The sequence below is a fragment of the Telmatherina bonti genome (assembly GCF_933228915.1).
Source record: "Telmatherina bonti genome assembly, chromosome: 20".
Lineage (NCBI taxonomy): Eukaryota > Metazoa > Chordata > Actinopteri > Atheriniformes > Telmatherinidae > Telmatherina > Telmatherina bonti.
Window position 1 is genome coordinate 31027360 of NC_136618.1, and position 21956 is coordinate 31049315.

General features: G+C 42.4%; 1 protein-coding gene across 2 annotated transcripts in view; it reads right to left on the reverse strand.

Annotated features, from left to right (window-relative positions):
* reck (reversion-inducing-cysteine-rich protein with kazal motifs) overlaps window positions 1-21956 on the reverse strand; it is a 74292-nt gene that overhangs the window by 47582 nt on the left and 4754 nt on the right. The gene's annotated exons all lie outside the window — the stretch shown is intronic.

Sequence of the window (21956 nt, forward strand, 5' to 3'; positions counted from 1 at the left end):
GCGTTAAGCCTCAGCGTGAATGAAAACAACTCGGGATGCGGAATAAACCGAAGAGCAGTGAATCTGTTCTGAGCAGGCACGGTGGAGTTCAGGCCGTCTGCAGGGTAAACCAGGGTCCAACCAGGTACGAGAGACAGTTTATTCCCACATGGACGGACTGGAATGGCCTCTATGATACTTCCGATCAGTCTGGTCCTCAGCGGGGTTTGTCAGGTAAAATGAGGGGATTTAATGGTAAAGTGGAAAAGCACTGTGTAAATTTCATACCAAAGCAAAAGCTTCTGAACCTTTTAAAACCTCTAGTTTCCCAGATGATGCCAAGCTGGGCCAAAATGTCCACATTGGAGACGTCTCGTGGACTAAAACTGCAGTTAGCTCGGCTTCTCTCCATCAGAAATGATGTTTAGGGATTCAGATTCATCCTGAAGATGGTTGGTTTTCCATTTCTGCTATGTGTCATCCTCATCTATTCTTTTCCACATCCTAACAACTCTCCCTCTGATGTGTCTCCAGCTCTATTAAAACAAAGATAAACTCATTTCATCATGGTTCAGAGCAGAGTGAGGATGACTGATGGCTGCTGAGCGCTGCCTCTAATTATCTCCGGCTCCAACAGACTCGGCTCAAACAGTCAATAAAACGCGTCGTCAATCATTTTGTCCAGAAGTCATTAAAGTTATTATTCTCTGAATTCCTTCTCTGATGGCTTTGCTGATGGTCTCTTTGGACATAAATTACATTTTTGCAGTCAAATGCAAAAATTCAGGAAGTGAAAAGTTGTTGAACTGGTGAAGTTAGAAAGCTTCGGTATTGTCCGTCTTTCCTCCGTCTTGCAGGAGAGTTTGAGCGAAAGAGGCTGGTGAGGATGCAGACACGTGAGAAATCTGCAGGCATGCAACTGTTACATCAACTTGTCCAACAAAATTTTCATCTCACTCAGTCTAAATAACGTTTAGCACCGTTCTAAAAGCTAAAACATCCTGATGGAAAAGCCAAACCGGAGTTCACCACTGGCATCAGTGATCTGGAGTATATTTCTGCAGATTTCTCACACCGGTGTGTATTCCAGGTGTGATGCATGTGTGGGAAAAGTCTTATAAAGCCTGCAGTCTCTGCAGAAGGAGCAGCGGGAAGTCTGTCACTGGTAGCTGGATTTTAGGACTACCACATTCCAGCGATGTGGAAGGACGGGGGTTTGTTTGCTGCTAAATCTGTGGTGACCCACATGCATTGTCAGCGAGACTGGAAAGGCCCTGTGTTGTTGCAAGGAATGAGAGTGCAAACTGCATGCAAGCTGGACTGATGGGGCCATAAAACACCAGTCCAGTCCAGCATCACTGTGCTGACGTTCTGGATCTTTCCATACAGCAGTGGGTTGTGTGAAGCCAACATGAGGGAGGAAGGAGCAGTTTGTTGACAGCAGACGGAGCCGAGTCTGGGCAGGACTGCGGTTTGGATCTGTCCTGCCAGCAAACAACAGTGTCTGTGTTTCCTCCCCAGCCTGGCCATTAGACATGAAGCTGTTATTCATATAGATCACATAAACAGAACCTTACACCTCTACTTCTACATCCTGATGACATCTGAGGAAGATATATAATAATACTAACAATAATACCAACAATAATAATAATAATAATAATAATAATACTAACAGCATCTTAAAGACACACTACAGAATTTTGGACATTTTCCCGTCACGCTCCCCCCGGTCGACGGCTAATCCAGCATCCTACCTGACCTGTTAACCCTCTCCAGTCAGCAGAAGACGATGTTACAATGAATCTTGTTTTGTTTCTTTCTGTTTTTTAATCTTCTTGCGTTGCTTTGCTGAATCAGCGACGTTGCGCATTCAAAGCAGTCGGTTCCTTTTTATACTGTAAAGTGAAACTGCTGCAACGTCGCGCAGCATGTAAAAGTTGTATTGTGTCAGTTTTTCAGGGGCTTCAGCAATACACGATAGAAGTCACTGTATCATTAAACAAGTCCGGAACGAGGAGTTTTAAGGTCAGAAAGTTGCGTAATGCGTCTTTAAAGTTTGTTGTTGATACAAAATTTCTTCCAGCAATTTTGTGACTTTTATTTCTTCAGACTGAGGCTAATTTTTTTTATTAGTTGCACACGGCAGACATCTAATGGACCAATCAGAGAAGGCGTGTTGACTGACAGATCAGCGGTTGCGAGCTATGCAGGCGTCACTTTCGCTGTCACTTCATCGAAACTTTTTATCATCATGATGAGTATCTTCATTGTTTCTTTTCTGCTTCTTAAAGCAAGCAGCTGCTGCGAAAGCAGATCCTCCAACTGTCTCACGGACGTCCTGAAGGTCTGGTCTGAAGTCCGTCCTGAACTTCGTTCTGACGTTTGTCCTGAAGGTCCGTCATGCAGTAATGCGGACTCTACGCCGGTCTGTCGTGGTGAAGAAGGAGCTGAGCCTGAAGGCGAAGCTCTCGATTTACCAGTCGATCTACGTTCCTACCCTCACCTATGGTCATGAGCTGTGGGTCGTGACCGAAAGAACGAGATCTCGTATACAGGCGGCTGAAATGAGTTTCCTCCACAGGGTGGCCGGGCTCTCCCTTAGAGATAGGGTGAGGAGCTCGGTCATCCGGGAGGAGATCAGAGTAGAGCCGCTGCTCCTCCGCATCGAGAGGAACCAGTTGAGGTGGCTCGGGCATCTGGTCAGGATGCCTCCTGGACCTCCCTGGTGAGGTGTTCCAGGCACGTCCCTCTGGGAGGAGACACGTTCAAATTTAAGCCAACAGGAACTCAGACGTTTGGATAAAATATTGGTATTGAAACAGACACACAACAGAAACTATTTACATTTTCCTTATTTCCACTTATCTCTGCAACTATTTACCTGCAACTAAACCACCTCCACCTCATCAGAAACGTCTTCTTGTCTTTATTCCATAAAAGATCATTATTTTTCTGCTTTTCTCATCACTTGTTGATCTTTGGCTGCTCCTGATTGGACGTTACCGTCAGTTTGAGCTCTCTGATTGGTGGAAAGTTTGACCAGAAGGGTCTTCTTCATCATTTCCAGGTCTCTTAGCAACATGGTAGAGATAGTGATCCTTTTCTGTGATGAAAAAGTGATGAATAACGGTGTTATCATGGATCATCGTGGATTTACCATGTAGCCTGAGTAAACACCAATGTTGTGTCTGGATTCTAAACCTCCTGGACGGAATAGATCACCGAAATGGTCAGATATCATCACAGTATCCCCCCACAGAGTTACACAAGCCCGACTTAATTCCACCATGAGGGCTGTAAGCTCTGCTCAGTCCGTCCTCATTCGCAGCATTCCTGGTATTCCCATCAGCAGCTTCAAACCCATCAACACTGGCAGCCATTAAGAGGCTTAAAAGAGTCTGCAGGCCAGGCCTGACAGAGGCTGATGAAACACACGACACCCTGTTATCACTATGTTTATTACTGCTTCAAGTGTGTGTCTGTGTGTGAGTCCAGCAGTCGGTCTTCTCGATGCAGAAGGTTCTGGAGTCCATCAGCAACTCCACTGAGCCGCTTTTCTCCACAGAGATGACTCAGGAGAGGACGGCTGGGTTTGGTAAACCCCGATTTCCGTTCAGTTTCCATAGCAACCACCTCCTTACCTGGTAGGTGTGGTAATGGATGAATCAGCGTGATGTCGTAGCGGCGCTGCGGTAACATTAATGAAAGAAATAGGCGACCTCTAAACCAGAGGAGAAGGATGGTCGTCGTCTTTCTGCTTGTTCTCTGGCAACAATAAATCCTCCGGATATAAACATGCAGATGTTCCTGCTTTGTTCTGATTGCTGAATCAGACTGGAAGTCATGGTTCTTTCCACCAATCACACAAACGTAGGATGTCTAGCTCCACCCTTTAGGGTCAGATCAATAGGTTGGGGTCCTCATTCATCCACCACGCTTAGAAAAGGTTCCAGATTCTTCTGTAGGCCTGAAATTTAGAGATGTCCCAGTACAAAAATATCCTGATTTATCCAACGAGCTACACACACCAGTAAACACTCTGCTAATAAATCCCACCTGTTCTAAATAACCTGCTCGGGCCCGTCCAATGGCCGTCTGCATTTAGTAATGGCCCCATTCAACCATTTATGGATCCAACACTTGCTTCTCCTCAGAGTGATGAGATGAAGCAGATCTGCTGAGTTTAAAGTCAACCATTAAAGTTTAGTTTATTCTAAACAATTCGTCTGAAGCTGATTGGATGAATTTTAAGAGCTGAATTTAACCTCCTCTGAAACAATATGCTGTGAAAAAAAGTTCAATACTACGTAGCTACGTAGCTAAGTCTCTGTTGGGCAATGAGGCGAAAGTCACCGCCCTCTTCCAGCCAAGCGGCAATGTCCAGCAGTTAAAAGTGAAGCCTATGTGGAAGTACATAAAACCGCAGTTCCCCCTTCATCCACCAGGGGCTGCAAAACAGAGTGAATCCCCATAGACTCCCATGTTAAAAAGACCAACTTCACAGTAGAAATAAACATGTTTACAGCCTGGTTCAAAAATTCATTTTAGGTTTAATAGGTCAGGTTTACCTTCATGACGACTGTGGGGGGAGTGAATTTTTTTCTAACATGCACGTTTAGGTGCGTGTCCTTTTGAATGACAGGTACCAATCTCCCGCTTCAAGTAAGAAGATCGTGGAACAACCGCGGTTTTTAGCCGGTTAACAACGTGACTTAGCTTTAGTCTGCTTACCTCCGTTAGCTGGTTAGCTCCTGTTATCTCCAGGTTAGCTCGGTTAGCTCTTAGCTACAGAAAGCTTGGAGTTCGCTCGATGTCAATCATCCACCATGACGCTCACAGCCCCCCTCTCAGCTCCGCCTCTTTGCCCATATTTGTATTTTCTGGCCAAGACAACATGCATGCCCCTGCCAAGATGGCGACGGTAGGAACCGCCCACCGAGCTTCAATTCAGCTCTTCAGAAACCTACAGATGACGTCACAGAGGCTCCGTCCATCTTTTATGTACAGTCTCTGCTTCCAGCCAAGCGACATTCTTGCATGTGACTTTTCTCCTTCGTCTACGTAGACGTGCACACTGGGGTTTCCAACGCGATACAAGAAAGTTAAAACATGTTCAGCTTTTGTTGCTGTCGCATGGCTCTACAACCAATCAGGATTTCACCAAATGATCAAGTAGAAGCTGAATGTTTCCATCTCGGTGTTGGGGTCCGACATCACATGATCATGTTCACCAGGCTGCTTCTTGTTTTTAAAACAGGATGAACTCAACGCGTCTTTTACTTTTGTAAAGTTTATGGCGAGATTTCTGTCATTTGGAGCAAAATCTCCCCAAACTCTTTATGCTTTATCACATACTGCTTTTAAAACACGGAAATTCCCTCAAATATCAGAACCAATCACATTTCTTGGAGACAAGCAATCCCACAGCGTGATGTGCGACACTGTTGTGTTGTCGCTGCCGCTGTCATGTTGCGCGTGCTGAGTTTCACCTGGGTAGCCATGAACCTTGCCTGTTGATGATGCAGGAAGAAGAAGAACGGAAAATGATTCAGGATCAAAGAATTGCTCAATTTTAAAGAGAGAAAATTTACAATTGTTTAAAATAAAAATTAAAAAACAACGAAAGAAAAATGTTTTCCGAGCGTCACACAGACGAGATGCATCTGCGGCTGAAGGAGAAAGAACTCCATCCTGAAGCTCCATAAATGGACTTATGTGTTCTGTCGGGATGAAGGAGACTTGGAGTTAGCTAAACGCACATCATCCGGCATCATTCCAGCCTCGTTCCAGAATGATTCCCAGCACAAGTCAAGCTTTATTCCCAGCATCAATCCATCATCATTGTAGCATAATTCCAGCTTCATTCCCAGATTCATTTGCAGCATCAGTCCAGCATCATTCCCAGCATCATCCAATCTTCATTTCCACCTTTATCCCAGTTTCATTCAAATATATTTTTCCAGCTTCATTCCCAGCATCAATCCATCATCACTGTAACATAATTCCAGCTTCATACCCAGATTCATTCCCAGCTTAATTCCCAGCATCATTCCCAACATTATCCCAACATTATTCCAGCTTCATTGCAGGTCTCCTTTGAAGTGTTCTGAATCATTTACGTGGGATAAATGTGATTTTGTTTGGAAATAGATCCAGATGGAGGGTGTAAAGTAGCTCAGTAATGGGAAAGGAATGTCAAACCACCAGGATCTTCACCGGATTAGTAAACAGAAAATGACTTTGTGACACAGATCCCAAATCATGGAAGAACTAGGAACAGGATGTTTTTCTGTAGCTGATCAGAAATGATCTGAGCGATCAGATCAGAGTTTAAATATTATTTGGAGATCAGTTCTCACCTGTCTCAGGTGTCTTGTATAAGTTATAAACCACCTGAGCTCCACATCCAGTTTTCCTAAAAGTCAACGCAGAATCCAGATGCTGAGATCAATGCAACACCTGCAAAAACCATGCAGTTTCTCTCTTCGACCACTCGTAGGACTGATTGATTGATTGATTTGGTTATTTCAGTGTCATGCACCTTATGGCCCCGAGCCCACATGCGCCGACATGGGTCTCATGCATCTACCGACTTAGATAAAAACAGAAGTTAGAGTATAAAATATAATTGTGTATTATGTGGAAGTGTTTTGTGTCTTAATGCTTTATCAATAAATTAACTAAAACATAAAATCTCCTCCTCGAAGAATTAACTCAACATTTTGTACTGAGACACGTTTTCTTTGACCTTTTTTTTTTTTTTTATCAAAAAGTGAACTTCATCTACGACATCATCAAGACAAAACCAACCACATACAGTGGAGCTGCAGGTACGCGTCCTGCATCCCTGATCCATTCAAATCTGAAAGCAATAAACTCGCCATCGATGCATCCTGGAGACACACGCATTCTTCCCATGAAACATGATACACTGAACACTTGATGCTTTTAACCTAAAGTTGTCCTTCAGTACCAACTTCAAGGTATTTCATTGTGTGCCCTATAAAGGGTCAAACCATTGAGAAATAAAATAATAGGAGCTATAAAAGGTTTTTTTTTTAAACCGCGAACCCATTGAATTTTCCAGGGACCCACTCAAATCGTCTGCTGTGGGTCCCGTGGATTCATCAACATCACTGCACCAATAGCTTTTCTTCAGGAATACCCTCATCTCTGCCCACTCCCATCATTACCAGATGTTAACGATGCACACTATAACCTCACATTAAATATAATCCTGTATAATAATCCTATTTAACTTGGACAGTTCGAACACACTGCACCATTGGATTTAGAAAGTGTGTCCAAACTTTTGGCTGGTAGTGTACAAATACATCCTCATTTTGACCTGAACGAACTCCCTCTCTCTCTCTAACACACACATCCACACAAGACTTTGCAAACAATGGCAGGTGACATAATAAGTGGAGGGAGTTGGAGGGGTGATGGAGTCTATTCAGACATGTGCGGTATGAGGCCCCTGGCTGGCGGCTAATGAGCACTGGCCCCATTCTGGCTCAGCGTACACAACAGGAACAAAAACTCTCAGAGTGGCTGGAATGAAGGACAGTGTGGCCAAATCCATTCATTCAGGATAAGAGGAGTTCGCTGCGGCGAGTTACAGTTTACACGCAGTCTGCCACCATAAAGTTTGTCTAACTGCTGCGAAACACACATGTCCTGTCTCTAAAAGTCTGGTCTCAGACTGGCGAACGACGCCAGGAATGGCACGTCCTCCACATCTGAAACAGCTTTCGGAAACCTGAACTAATCTCAACACAAACACAACTTTATCCCAGAGATAAGAGGCCCCATCAGCAGGAGCCGTCCGACCTCTCCAGAGCCAACATGTGGTCCATCTGATGGGGGGTGGGGGATACCACATGGAGATAGGCTTTCAATCACGGCCGCCACCTGGGAATCCCATTTTCCTGATGATTCACACCTCTGCGCTAATGCATGTGCAAAGAAAAGGGCTGCCACATTCGGGTTTTTACTCCTGGCATTCCTTTAGGAAAACTCTCCCAAATTCACCAGAAACTGTGTAAAATGTTAATAAAAGCCAAATCTCATCAAGTGGGACTTTCTTCCCAGCAGGAGATGCTGAAACTGAGACCTTTTGTCCTCAGTGTGCAGAGATTCCTCCTGATTATCTGAATGTGTTGATACTACACAGCGCTGTAGGGATGGAGAGATCCTCACTTCCACCATGCGATGCGTTGTTTATCTTCTATTGGGGAGTAGAGCCCAAAGCTGCGGACAAATAGGAGTGGAGGTTCTGGTTTTATCTACAGTTTACACATCCTCCTGACTTCCTGGGATCTGCGGTTGTCTCTGGTCTGACATGGTGAGGGACAGCTTTGGTTCAGGTACAGGAGTCTTAACGTTTCCAGTTCAGTCCGGCTCCTGCTTGCATTTAAAGGCGTCTTTGGGCGCGACAGCAATCTCCAAACTGAGAGTGAAAACTATATTTAAAGCCATATAAGCCCGACTATTAATGCTGACCAGCTGTAGTTTCCATTTTCTGCTGTGGACTAAACGGCATCCTGGAAGATAAAAGCCAAAGAAGCAGAACGGATTTACGATATCCAAGCGCTTACGTTTACCTGCCCTATCCATCATGGCTGCCTCAGAAACGCTTCCTTAGTTTGAGGCGACTTTGTGGCACTTTGGTGGAGCTGGTTGACGACGGCGACGCAAGGTTAAGTTGACAAAATGCCAGCGCATCCACATCCAATGGCGGATTTAAGACGGTCCGAGGGCGTCCATTACAGCTAGCGTCCAGAGTGCGGATTTTAAACAACCACAGGTTCTTATAGGGGTCCTATTATGGTATGTGGAGTTTTCTGAGCTTTCTACAGTGTTACAGTGTTGAATCCTCATCAGACATGTGAACAGCACTGTTTTTTATCACCTAAACGCATGTTTGAGTTTACGTTCGGTTTCCATGGTGACAAAAAACACGTCGTTTTAGAGAGTTTTTTCTACTTGGACATCCTTGTGACGTCCCGGGGGATAAGGTTCGGTGATTGGTTACCTTCTACTGGTTAACAAGGGCATGTACAAATACATCAGGCGGGTGGAAAACGTGGGATAAAGTTATTTCCAACGATGGCTGGTGAGTTTACCAAAGAGAGACATCCTGCTGCATTCGTTGCTGTGGGTTGCTGTTTTCCACTTCGTTTTCAGGGTCTGATTCAGGTAGGGCTGTATGCTATGTGTTGACATTGTATTTAGTTTTTTTTTTATTGAGTTCATATTAGCCTCCTGTTTATGAGATGTTACAATGACGGCGAAAGCAGGTGCGGTGCGCGCTCCCGATGTAGTGCAGTGGCGGGAGGCGGGGCTTAATGCGGAAGAGTCTCAATCCACTCGTTTTGCCCGCAGGCTGATCTGACAGCCTACAGAGAGGGTCGGTCTGAAGTAAATAAAGTGATTTGTGACAATAACTCGATCAATGCCAGCCCTTCTGGTCTCAGATATAAAAAATAAATTAGCCTGAAATGCACATAATAGTTCCACTTTAAACTGTGCTGGAAGACCAATAAAACCACAGTTCTGATCCATTATTGACAACATAATAAATTTCAGTATACAACACGATATGCTGGACAAAATGGTAAAAACACACGATTAACAACTCCTTTCCTATTGGTGGAAACAGTCACCTCATCAACCAATCAGATTTATTTGACAGTGTGACACATCTGAAGAAGAGGAGAGATTCTGGAGTATCTGGCTGAAGTGCTGCCTCCTGGTGGACAGGAGGACTAACACACCCTGGAAACCTGATGTCCTCTGTCTTTAGTGGACAGGAACTGGTTTCTAGAGTGGAACAATAAATAGTGCATTTTGACGTAAGAAGTTCTGTATAAATGTGCAGACCTTGGATTAAGACACAGCCTACTACCGTCCACAAACATCAGAAGAAGAATTAAAACCATATAGTTTTTTTTCTCAACCTCTGCGTCTTCTTCAGGTGCTTTTTTTGGTGGTTTCTGCGTTGTCTCCTTCGTGCTCTTCTTATTCTCCAGTTTGTTCCTTTAGTTGATTGTGTGTTAGCATTACAACTCAACACTGCCCCCACAGCTGACCACTGGTATTACTCCGTTCACTGCGTCTGTCTAGCTAAGTTCTTTGAAGACCAAACTTAGGGTTTAACCAAAGACTAGGACAAAACTGTGATACTGTTAAGTCACTCATCTCATCTCATCTCATCTCATCTCGTCAATCGATTGAAAAACTTGTCTTCAGATATTTCTCGGACCAGTCTCAACTTCTGTGTCTGTAATAATTATAATATTTGGATCATATAATTGAATCCGCAGTGAAAATAACTGTAGATAATCTGCTGGAGCACGGAGGAATGGAAGAAGCTGTGAACAGGGATGTAACTTAACAGAAAGCTGTGCTTTCTTTTCAGTCATCTGCTTCAGTCTAAATAGACGGAAAACGTCGGATTTCAGCAAAGACAAACAGCGTGGAGCCCCGCTAGGAGCAGAGGCCAGATGCTGGGGTGATAAGAAAAGGAATTTCTATTAAAATATAACTTTATCCTGGTTTCCTGAGTGTATGTTTATATAGGAGTGCTTTAGCTCCGTGCTCATTCCCAAAGTCTGCAGCTTTCACAGACCTTTTAATACGACCAAAGACTTTCATTTTCAGTCGACTTAATAGGAAACACTCGCTGGACTGTGTGTACAATTACTAAGCAAGTTTATTATGAGGATGAATATCATTACTGAACATCTACGCTGCTCTCAGCCAATCCAAAACGTTACAACCCTCAAACCTGAATAAAAGTGAAAGTGAGGTTTCGGCTTCACAGGAGGAAATCAATGTGCAGAATTCTGCAGCTAGATGACAAATGAAAACTTCCTCGTCTCACTTTTCACGTCTGAATAAAAACTATTTAAAATTTACAAACATTTCTGACATTTAAAAAATAAAATCTCATGAACAGTGATGTTGGTTTCTGTCAACACTGTTCAGGCAGGTGGACGGTCTTCCTTCACCGTACATCTCCTGTTCTGTTTGTGCTCTCAGGATTTAGGTCCAGTTCTCCCCATGTAGGCGTGGACTCCTGCTTCCCCCCGTCTACTAGACATCTGGTTGGGTTAATCGCTACGGTTAATTGATCGCTTTTCACATGTAAGTCGCTTTGGATAAAAGCCTCTCCCCACCTCCACCTTGCTGGTCTTGCTGGTGTCTGAGTGGAAGTGGAGCTCTGATCCATCTTGCCAGTCAGGAGTCACTCTGGTCCCATCAGTCCATGAAACCTCTGGAAAACCAGTCTGCAGATCTCTCCCGTCCCAGTCTGGATGATCTGGTTTCTGTGTGGAGTCCAGCAGTGGTTTCCACCTTCCTGACCGTGACCACGTCTCTGAACAGCTCGGACGTCTGCAGGCAGGAACACGGCTTCCTGCTCCCGTCTTGTTTGGTTCGTTTCAAATCTTTTGCTTTTTATTTACTGCTTTTTTTCCCCAACAAGTTTCCAGTGACGCCGTTTGCAATTAAATGTCTGACGCTTCTCTGATCCCGGCGCAACATCCTGGCAACGTCGGGAACGCTACATCCCAATGAAAGACTTTTTTCGCCCATTTTGCTGCCTAATGATGAAGCACAGCTTGGTTTTATCTCCTGAAGTCACACGTTTCCTCGGTACACAAATACACATCACCTGGTATGCTTAAATCCAATAAGATTCAGGTTTTAAACTCCTCAGAGTTTGAGAATATGAATAGAAATGATCATATGGTCAAAATAGTTACTTCCCTAACAACTGCGCACACTGTGTTTAAACTCGCAGACAGGAAAAAAAACCCTCAAAACACAGCAAATCAACTTTATCATAATAATATCCATTCTGAACTTCACATTTAAACCCTTCTTAGCAACTAAAACATCTACATTTTTCTCAGCAATATGCAGAGAAACAGAAACTCTCCTGATGGGTGTTCATCAAGACGTGACCCATAGTTTTACATCGTAAATGTGCTTTTTGGATTTTCATCCCTCACATTGGTTTATTTCAACACAGGATTTAAGACTCTTGTGATGCTTTGTTTTGTTGTGGAGGAGAGGACATTTTTATTTATTTCCTTTATTTAACCAGGAAAGAGATTAAAAAAAAAAAAAAAAAACTCTTTTTCAAGGGAGTCCTCGCCAAAAGTATCAATTACAGCAAAGTCACGATTACAATTACTTACAAATTACAAAAAGCAGCTACAGGTTAAAGAGGCTCTCTCAGATGCTCTCAATCTGGATTAAAAGTCATTCAATTAAATTAATTCTGTTAGTTTCCAATTCCTTTTGCATCATGTTCCATGCAGAAGGGGCTGAGAAGGCAAAGGCCCTTTTTACCAGTTCAATCTAGACAAATGGTGCAGAGAGCAACAGACAAATGTTTGACATATGAATAGACATTTCTCTGTGTGATTAAGTTACAAATATAAAATGGCAACAGTCCGAGCATGGCCTTAGAAATGAAAGTGTACCAGTATGTACAAATCCACACATCTGTGTACCAGTGACATAAACCTGAAGTTAAGCTCCTGAGGCAGACAGGTAAGAGATGGCAAGAAACGTCACTAAATCAAACTGAAGAGGAAGAAATCCAAACAACACACAGCATGCTACATGTGGCAACCTAAATGGTGAAGCAGCGCAGCAAAACCTTACGTCCACAAGAAAGTAATGCTGTAGAGAGGGAAGTAATGAGTAACAGGCGAGGTAATTAGCCAACTGAATCCAGGTATGAGGGGAGCAGAAAACCGTTCAGACAGGAAACGAAGTACAGAGAAAAATAAAACGATGTCAAACAGAAACCTGAGGGCAGCAACTTGCAGAGATGTTCTGCTAGCAGGTTAAAACATGACTCAGCAGGTTCGGGGTTACCTGCTGGTCCTGTAAAGGTGGAAGTTCACTTTGTATTGTGTCTCACAAGAGGCAGAACCACTACTGGGATGTCTGAGGGCTCATTCCCACCAGCCTTTAAGATGCGAATACCAGTTTGGTTGTGGTATGGGGAACGTGCAAATGGTTTGGATCAAAGAGAAAGACGACGTCCACCCGCAGACACAAGTATCGGTCCATTTCAAGAGGGTCAAACACAGGAAGTGGACTACAAAAAAAAAGTGCTTTGTGGGTTCAGCTTGTGGAATCATAAACACAATCAAAACAGGCAATAGGCCTGTCGCAATAAATCAACTAACTAAAATGTGCGCAATAAGTTTGCCGGACGCAAAGATTTTCATTTGTCACATTGTTTTAAGACATATCAACTAAATACAACAAGTTTCCAGCTGCACTTAAAACACTGCAGTTTTCACAGCTGTGAAAAAAGATATTAACAACCAGGCTAGCTCCATCTTCCTGACAATCCACGATCACTGGGGTGTTTAACCGACAGATTAAACACAAACAGGACAGCGTAACATGGTGTGCACTCAGACAGCATGGTTGGTAAAGCTATATTGTCATTTAATGTTGTTAAAAAGGCGAAATTTGGAAAAATGTTACAAATATTTTACCAGTTTGAATCGCCTGGATGAACATTCATGTTACAAACGACATTTCCACAACTTTACAATGACATGAAAAATAACATTTTACGTTCCATCTCTGGTCAAGTCCAAACATGTCCCCTTATATGAGCTGACCATAGACTATGTAACTGTGTTACATGGTGTTTAGAGACCATATGTTTCAGATAACCACGTTGCCAAAATCGCAGGAGAAATCCTGATCTGTTTTAGCAGACTGGGGACTGGATGAGCTAAATGTTCTTCAGAAATGAAAGTTTGTTGATCTTTGAATTGGTGTAATTGTATTATTATGGCATTATTGTCATTTTAGTTAAAAATGGTCTCAAAATGACAGTAAAAATTTAGCACAATATTATTGTCTATTATTGTCTATCGCAATAATTTCTGAGACAATTATTCGTGTGGAAAAATTTGTTACCGTGACAGGCGTGACCATAGTAACACGGCAGGACAGCTGTCCTGGTCTGGATCAGAATGGTTCACCTGCACTTGTTACCATAGTAACGCGGCAGGATAGCTAGCTGGTCAAGAGCAGACTTGTTTTTGATGACGTGTTCTCTTAATTTACCAACCGCTAACCCTACTTTGCGCCTCCATGCGTATTGTTTTGTTTACATCGTACAAAGTCCTGAGGGCTGGTTAGCTGCGTTCAGGCGGGGTCAAAATAAAAGAATATTTCCAGCCTTAGCCTCAAACATGCTTTGGAAAACCGAGAACATCTGAAAGTAGGATCAGCTTCCACAGCCACAAGTAAAGCTGAGAAAGATGGAGGACACTCCAGTCAGATATCACTTGTAAACATGTTAAGAGGAACGGCTGGTTCTGATCAGTTCTGTGGAGGAAGATGGGTCCAGAGTGAATATCAAGACACTGTGGATATTAAGTGCTGGTTCTTTTAGTACATTGTACAGCTCTCATGTCAATAAAAGTCTATTCTTAGCCAGTCTGCAGCAGTAATTCTTCTCTCAGCCAGTGGAAAATGTGGTTAACACCCCATCATGCATGGTTAAAACTACCATTAAATGGGATAAGCGTGAAAAATATTGTGGAGAATAATTCTGTATGAAAGTGGCCGGCACATTCCCTAAAGAAAAGCATCTTGTGGTGCCTCCTGCATGCTGCAAACACACTGCCGGGGGGTGGGCTAAGGGAGGTCAGAGGTCATTTCCTCTGCACTGATTAATGGACAGTTGCCATATGGAGCCTGGCGTTAAAGAGAAAGTTTGGCTGAGAACAATAGTGGAGATGAAGGAAGCAGCAGCACGTACAGAATGAAGCAGATAAACAACATTTTCTGTCCAAATCGGCTGAGATTTGTTCCGGCTATGTGTGGTGTGTTAATCAGATATGACAGATAGAACCAATGAACATGAGGTATTTGGTGTATGTTGGTGTCAGCGACACTTTAACCCGTCTCCATGATGACGTTCAGTCTGCGTGGACACAGCTTTCGCTTTGTTCCTGATATGTCAGGATCTAATGGCCGCTGAGTGAATGTAGGAGTCAGATGGAAACTGGATGAAACTGGATCAACTGGCTGTTTAGACCCTGTTTGAAGTGCTTGCATTCAGTCATTCAGACACTCGGGGATCAGCCTTTCTGGTGGCTTCATTCAAACTTAACCTGAGCAGAAGATGTATAAATAACCATGTCTGTTAGCTTGAATTACCCGGCTCCCACAACATTTTCTAATTATATTTTACCTTAACCTGTCTGGTAGCCACATATTAGCGCTGTAAGTCTGTTAACCTCATGTTTAGGCTTGTTTATCAGCGGATGTCATGAATGTGATTCTGAAACAAAAGAAAATCCAACATGTTCTCTTTTTAACTTGGATAATAGTTACTCAATACAAGTCTAAATTTACAGCTTGTGTGTCAAGATCACAGTCTAGCTCACGCTAAGACAGCAGTCTCCGGCATGAGCAGTTAACACAAAGACAGCAGTCTCCTGCATTAGCCTTTAATGCTAAGACAACATTCTCTCGCATTAGCAGATCACGCTAAGTAAGTTCACCCGAATTAGCAGCTGATGCTAAGACAGCGGTCTCACACATCAGCAGCTACCGCTAAGACTGTGGACACTGTCATGTTCACCGGACTGTAAACGGACTGTGAGTTTTCTAAAAAGATATCTGAAAATACTTGAAATATTAGAGAAAAAAAATGACATGATAAGACAAATCTTTGAATGAATCAAAACCAAACCAATTCCAGCTGGTGTGAACCGAAATGAATCGGGAAATTAGTGGTGAAAATCAGCGCTGGACCAAATTTAAGCTAAGACATTTTGTGGGAAAGATGATTATGATGCCTTATTTTGCTCACTACACTCCACCAACCCACATACATGGCATCAGTTTTCATCCTGAGGCAACACTTGTGAGCGTCATCAACATGTTTACATGACATTTAAAATAAAAACAAATATTTGTGTGAACATGATGAAAACTAAACGTGCCTGCTTTGGTACAGTTGTGTAAGAAGCAGGAGGGATGAAGCCAGCCACATGCGGAGCAGGTTTAACATGTGGTAAAGTGCTGCTTCCCATCACGCACCAACAGATGTCAGTGGAGGAGGGGGGACCGCCCCCTCATCTCATATTCAATTAGCAGAATCAGAGAGGATGCAGACCTGACACTCTATCCTGTATGTGATGGGAAATGACATAATGAGCCACATATGGATCCATGTGGAGCGAAGGAGCAAGGAAAACCAGGAGAAAGGGGAAGTTTGGGGGGCGGGGGGATGACAGGGATGTCAATGGGATACTTAGTCAGCCGTGTATTAAGTCAACTCAAGGCTACTTTACAGCGAACACAATTAGATCAGAGTGCACGTTTCCTGCTTTTAAATGTGAGCTCATTATTTCCCCTGTAGCTGATCGTATCGCAACACTAAATCACACTGAGACTTAATGTTTTGAGTCTTGTTCATGCCATTCCAGGGGCTTCAAAACCAGCATTACCAGTTTATATCGGCAGCTTGTTTGCCCATTAGCTGGAGTGGTCAAGGCTGCAGGTCCTCTGCAGAATTACTGCGTGAATGCATGTCCTGTTTGGCCGGTAAATCTATCCACCATACTGGGCGCTAAACTCCAGAAGTCCAAATGAAATGAATGTAGGATGAATAGCTGAAGAAAGTTAGACAAGAAGACAGGAAACGATCTTCCCATTACTCTTCCTTTAGTCTTCAAACCTGGAGAGTAGGGATGGGAAAATTGAATCGAAAATCGAAAATCTGGATTTTTTTTGCTTAATTTTAAAATAGATTTTTTTAGTTAAAATTTTTGTTTTTCTTCCAATAAATAAAAAGAATCCATTATAAAGTTGCTGTCGTTTTTATTGTTTTTATTGATATTTTTACTGGTCTTCTTGAGCATTATAGCAGCAGAAAACTGTGTTGTTTTTTTCCTCTTTGAAATCAAGAAAAATAACAAGCAAAATAAAGTTTTGAACCTTTTTTTTGTTTTTAATCTTCAAAAATCAGCAATATGGAAGAATTGTGAGAATTGCAATTTAAAACAAATTTGCACCCAAAAAACTGGAATTGAATCGGGACAAAAGCTTATTGTCTCAGCCCTGCTGGAGAAGTTATACTGAATATGTCGCTTGACATAAGCATCAGTAAAAAATGGACCCGTCAAACAATTTCCTGCTGCCAGTTTAGCAGTGCAGCAGTCAAAAGAGTCCCCGTCAAAAACTGTTTCCTACTGCAGGTTCAGTGGTGCAGCAGTGAAAACGGTCCCCTGTGAAACAGTTTCACGCCGTTTGTTTACTGGTGCAGCAGTGAAAACGGTCCCCTGTGAAACAGTTTCACGCCGTTTGTTTACTGGTGCAGCAGTGAAAACGGTCCAGATTAAACATGTTCCTGCTGCACAAAGCAGCAAACACTGTTCAGGTTTGAGCAAGAAGACAAATTCATACAACAAATATGTCATCATCAAAACCGGCCCAGCTGTATGTTGTTCTAATAGTTGACCGAGTCCTTTAGATTCCACATAAACATGGACGCCAGCCCTGCGTGCCAAGCTGTTTTTGACAGCAGGCTGCTTTTAAATGTACAACCAGACAGTCTTTTTGAGGCTATCATCATTCCAGCAGCCAGAAAGACATCTGCCTCCAGTTGTACACTAATTAGAAAAGCTTTGCAACAAAAAAAAAAAAAAAAAAGACATGGAATTTATTGTTGAACAAGAAATTCTAATGCAAGGCATCTGAAATTTCTGAAAAGGAGAAACTACACAACTTTACACGATCCTCCACATCTTTGCTCTTCACTGCTGTTTCCAACGACTGCACTAACATGTTGTATGTATGTTATCAGCAAGGTATTTTATGGCTGTTTATTTTTCTTTACCATTTTTATCCATCCAATAATAATAATAATAATAATAATAATAATAATAATAATAATCCAATAATCCAATATCCATCCAATACTTTTGATTTATTTGGGCAACAGACAGTAGATGGCAAAACAGCCGAAAACCGCCACCACAGATCCACAATCTGTGGGAATAACTGGGATGTGTAGGTACATTTCAGGGTGAAATTACCCTTTAATTACCCTGCTCCCATCTCCAGAAACCATTAGCTGACGCAGTACATTCTGCGTGGTTGGAGGACTTGTTGGTCAGTCGGTCCAGCCAAGTCAACAGATAACCAGCTGCATGTTCAGACCAAAGTAAAATCAGGTTTTATTGGAAACTATTACAGCTGTAATTTGATTTCATCTTCTGGGAAAATGTTTGTTTGTCAGCATCTAGTTTCCCATGAAGACCACAGACATAAATATGTCAAAGACAGTATGGATAACACGATAATAGGATTAGAGGAGGATCTCAAGGAAATGAGCAGAAAATGTAATTATACTGCAATGATCCTCCATTTATCGCTGCTTAGCTAAAATAAACAGCTACAGGGTCAAAAATTCACAACACATTCATCTAATTAGTCATGATTTTTATTAAATATATATTTTTTTGTAAATTTAAAGCCTAAAAACTTATTTCTGTCCATACAAGGTTTCTAAACACACGGTCAGACCCAATCAGGAGGTCATTATCTGCTCAACGCTAAATGTTTTAGCCACTGATTTATTTCTACCTCACCAGTAAGTGAAGTGAATGTCGCGGTCCTCCATCGCGGTCCTCCATCTGGGACACGCAGCAGGGACAGCTTTCCCTCATGGCTTGGAGCCAGTACCATCAGGACATCCATAAACCTTCTGGGTCTATTCATCTGAATGTTATTAGCACGTTCTCATCCGTTTTCTTACCACATGCTGTTGGTGTTGGCTTTATTTTTTTCTCCCGAACAATCTTCTTCATCTTCATCATCTTCATCTTCATCTTATACTGCAATGATCCTCCATTTATCGCTGCTTAGCTAAAATAAACAGCTACAGGGTCAAAAATTCACGACACGTTCATCTAATTAGTCATGATTTTTATTAAATATATTTTTTTTTTGTAAATTTAAAGCCTAAAAACTTATTTCTGTCTGTCATCTTCATCTTCTTCATCTACATCTTCTTCATCTTCATCTTCTTCATCTACATCTTCTTCATCTTCATCTTCATCTTCTTCATCTACATCTTCATCTTCTTCATCTTCACCATCTTCTTCATCTTCATCTACATCTTCATCATCTTCATCTACATCTTCATCATCTTTATCTTCTTCATCTACATCATCATCTTCATCTTCATCTTCTTCATCTACATCTTCATCATCTTCATCTACATCATCATCTTCATCATCTTCATCTTCACCATCTTCATCATCTTCATCTACATCATCATCTTCATCTTCATCTTTATCTTCTTCATCTACATCATCTTCATCTACATCTTCATCATCATCTTCATCATCTTCATCCTCTTCATCTTCATCATCTTCATCTACATCTTCATCATCTTCATCTACATCTTCATCTTCATCTTCATCATCTTCATCTTCATCCTCTTCATCTTCATCTTCTTCATCTTCATCTTCTTCTTCTTCTTCATGCTTTATTGCGGTTGGCATACGTCACTTCCTGTTTGATCGCTGACAGTCCATTTGCAAGCGAACCGAGACCCCTGGCTTTCAAGAGGACCAGAGTTAATTTTTTTGGTGCGTCTGCTGTTCATACTGCACCAAATGAATCACCCGGGAAGCAGACCAAAAAGCAGCAACATAAACGTACCCTAAAGTCTCCCCAGCAGTGACTGATTGTGGGTCTCTCTGTATTGGTCTGTAATGGACCAGGGACCTGTCCTGCTTCTCACCTGCTAACTTCTGGTATGGACTCCAGCTCCCTGTCACCCTGGATTGGACTAAATGGCATGAAATAAATGAATATAAGGATTTATTTATTGTTTTGAAGTTATTTTTATTCCAACGTTATGGACAGTTTAGTAGATGCCTTCTGTAGGTGTGATGTGAATGAAAAGATTAAAAAGTCTTAACATTAACATGACAGCTGTGAAGAGAAAGGCCTGATCCCAGAAATAATCTGAAGGTTTTTTTTTACGTTTTTAAGTCTTTGTTTGACCCTTCATCAAAACGTAAAAAGAAAACAGAAATCATCTACAGAAAAGTACAGTCTAATAAAGTGTCATATGTCATTACTGGAGGTGTCCACTAGGGGCAGAACCACAAGCAGCTTCACCCATCCATCCATTTTCTTAACTGTTTAGTCCAGTTAAGGGTCACGAGAAGCTGCAGTCTATCCAAGTATTCACTGGGCAAGAGGAGGTACACCTGGACAGGTCGCCAGTCCATTGCAGAGAGACAGACTGGCGGAAAGACAAACCAACATCTGGGGAGACAACTACACCACCCTGCAGCCGTATCTTTACCAATTTGATACAAATACCTCTAACTATTACCAACCCATCCATTTCTGCTTCACCCAAGTTATTGTCTTGTTTATACATTTTAGTGAAACATTTTCAAGACTTTTAGAATAAAAAAGAAAGAAGTGAAAAGTTCAGAAACTTAGGGTGCACTCCCATCAGGGTAGTCCACTAGACTTGGTCATATTGGGGAATGGCTCAGTTGTAGGGGGGTGTATCCATGCGGAGTGAGATCGTGTTCAAGCTGCATTTTGGTCAAACGTGCCCAATCATTAGAATAATATCTCCCCATTCCCACCAGCAGTGGCGTTGCACTGGTATTTAGTAAAAGAGAGAACAAGACCCGCGTTGAGAAGGAAACTCTGTTGTGAGTTAAACATGGAGACCAAACTATGGCTGTTTTGGGCTTATATTGTGTCTTATACAAGTATACTGGAGAAATACACTGCAACAATGGACGCAGTATGAACACCAGACGAGGCAGAGGACTCTCAAAACCATCGCTATGTATTTACCCACAATGCAATGCTACACCATATGGAGGAAATGACTTTTTTTTTTTATTTTTTTTTTTTAAGTCTGCTTCTTGTATTTGGTCCGCTTTAAACGGGACGAGACCTGTGTTTGTAGGCGGACCGTGGTCCGAATCGGCATTAGTTTGGTGCGTTCAAACAAAGCAGACTTTCCGAGCAAGCGGACCAGGATTTGAGTCATAAAGGCTGGCGTGAATGTGACATTAATAAATGAGCTGAAAGGAGTTCTACAGTGGAAAAGCAGAGGGACGAGTTCCTCACTGACATCTGCTACGCTTCATCTAATAAGAAAACACTGTTAGTGTGACCTGCATGTGCGTAAATGCAGGTTAAACACGTGTTGTTTTGCCATTTGCTGCGTGGTTGTTATGCTAATCAGCATGTGGGGCGGGAAACATGCTGAGACACTGATCAATAGGCAGGGAGAACAAGCCTTACAAGGTCTTAAAATGAGGAAAATACAACCACAGATCAATGTGATCAATTCCTGCATTATGTCATTCATGTAACTCATCATACTAAACTAAAATGCACAAGCAGCATGTTGGGAACGATTGGCACCCTGAATACTTCCATCCATCTACTGTCTTCGGCCTTTGGCACGGTCGACCACCACATCTTAATTGAAAGGCTGCAGAACCTGATTTGGATGTCTGGCACAGTTTTACAGTGGTTTATCTCATTCCTAGTGGGTAGAAGTTTTAGTGTTACTGCCAACCACATACTTTCTAAGCCCGGTAGATTGTTGTGTGGGGTACCTCAGGGCTCTGTTTTGGGACCGCTTCTGTTCTTATTGTACATCCTTCCTCCTGGTCAGACTATCCAGCAGTGTAAGGATGTTTCCTTACACCGCAAAGCTTCTGACTAGAACCAGCAGAAGAGCCCACATCACACCCGTGTTAAAGTCTCTTCACTGGCTTCCTGTTGAATATCGTATTCGTTTTAAAATCCTGGTTCTTACTTTCCGAGCCCTACATGGACAGGGCCCTAGTTACATTAAGGACTTAGTTAAGCCCTACAGTCCGGCTGGAAGTCTAAATGTCGACCAGGAA